We start from the raw sequence: 2,237 nt of genomic DNA, 5'->3' as shown, positions 1-2,237 counted from the left end.
CGTTTCCCTGAATTTCTGTAGTGAGATGATTTCTGATGAAGACGCCTCCCATGTTATCCACATGCTCTACTGCTTCAGCATCACTGGCTTAATCATACATGCCTTGCAAAAGTATTCATATGCCTTGAACTTTTTCACATTTTACATCGATATGCACATCACAGAACTACCTGCCTTGTGCCAGACATTGGTTTGTTTAGGCAAAATGCGTTCAGGCACTCTGCCGGTAGCATGTTTGGCGATGCATGTTTAAAACAGTTTGCTTGCCAATACAGTAGAAATCTGCCAAAAAAAAGTTGTAGCAACGGAAATGATGTATTTTCATTTTTTATTCTAGTAGCTGGATATACTCTTTGGGGTCTGCTTTTAAACCCAAAGCAGGAAGGCATTAACACTTCAATTATTGATAGTCATGTTTTTGTGACATTCACCAATATTATCACATATTGCATGTTGTGCTTATATTGTGCAGAACTATTTGGCACTGCCCAAATCTGGCTTCTATGGAAGAGTCTCAAGAAGAACGCAGCTAAAAAAAAATCCTGTTTACTGTTTGTTACACGCCATGTAGGGGACAAGGCAAATGAGAAGAAAGCACTCTGCTCAGACAGAAATGGAAATTCTTGGGATACTGTGATGGAAAACCACCCCCACAGTGAAACACGTTGCCAGCATCATGCTTGGGAGATGCTTTTCTTAAGCTGAGACATCTAGGGTGATGGGAAAATTGATAGATCTCAAGATGGTATAGGGGAATGCTGGAAGAAAACCTCAAAGTTCAGACTGCAGAAATGTGAAAAATATTTTAATCATTATACACTACATACTGGTGTATTACATAGACTTGCAATAAAATACGCTAAAGTTTGTGATTTCTATGTGAGAAAATGTGGAAAGGTTTGCAAGGCACTCTATTGTATGTAATAACATGGTCTTAATTGGTATGGCACCAAATGATTGTGCAGCTATGATCAGATTTCACAAATGGTAAGTCTGGTTTATCACATGTTGGATATAAATGACTGTTGCCCAGCCAACCCTGAAGTACAGGAAATATTTAACCCATGACAACAAGGAAATCAGTGTTAACCCAAGGAGATGCAGCATCAACCACTTAAATACAAAGAGTTTAAATCTGAGCTTTAAGCCATTTTATTGTGTTTCAAACATCTTTTCAATTGAAATCAACCAGCAGGAAACAAATCATACATATTTAATTGAAAAACTCCATATTTTACATGCAACTGGAGTTCTAAGATTGAATATCAGTTCAGAACCTCTAAGCAATAAAATAATACTTGATACTTTCAGCCCTACTGTTCTGTGAACAGGTTAGTACTGCTTCTTCTTTGTTTTATTTTGCTTATTTTTTAAATTTGTTTTTCAGTTAATTATCGTTTTGTTTTTATTAAATGTTTGCACTAAATTAAGCATTCTGCTCAAGTATTATACCAGGTTTTCTGTCCCACTGCATTGAGTTCCTTATTTGTTCACTGAAAGCTTCTCCTCAGTCACTTACTTGCGGCTGATTGGCTGTCAGCTCCTAGACCACCCCAGTAGGAATCATGTGTAAGGATTAGCAGCACCTTCCTGACTCCAGTTTTCCATTTCTTTTTCAGAACACAACTAAACGTGGCTAATCTCTGGACCCACTATAGCACAAAGCACCTTAAAACACTTAAGGTTTAAATAATATTGTGAGTAATTTGAAAAAAATAAAGCTTTTAACATTTCACTCAACATTTTTAGACTGACCTGTTTATATTCAACTTAAAAAAACTTTACCTCCTGGTGAAGGTGAACTGTTTCCTTTAAGCCAAAAACTGAAAGGGTCATCTACTATATTACTGTTTGCTGAAGGTAAGGATTGTGTTAGGACCTAATATAAATTTTAGCTGTACTCTCACAATACCAAGCATGAACAAAGAGTTAACTGTCTTACGGAGTAAAGGCCTTAATGTGATCCAACACTATAATTTCTAACAGTTCACAACAAATCCTCCCTGCATACAGATTTGCAGAACTGATTAAGAAGAGGAAACTGCTACCTAAAAACAGTACAATAAACAAGAATGAAATATATTTAGATGCAATGTTATGAAAATAAAGGTTCTCATTAGATTTAAATCTCAGCTCCTGAATGTTCAGCAGGGCTTGTTGGCCACTGACTGGTTTTCTTCTTCAGAAAAGCATGACAGTTAAGGACTCACAAAAGGGATGGAGTCCTCAAGACTGAC

The sequence above is a fragment of the Girardinichthys multiradiatus genome, chromosome Y, assembly GCF_021462225.1.
Source record: "Girardinichthys multiradiatus isolate DD_20200921_A chromosome Y, DD_fGirMul_XY1, whole genome shotgun sequence".
NCBI lineage: Eukaryota > Metazoa > Chordata > Actinopteri > Cyprinodontiformes > Goodeidae > Girardinichthys > Girardinichthys multiradiatus.
Note: the sequence above shows the minus strand (reverse complement) of the source record.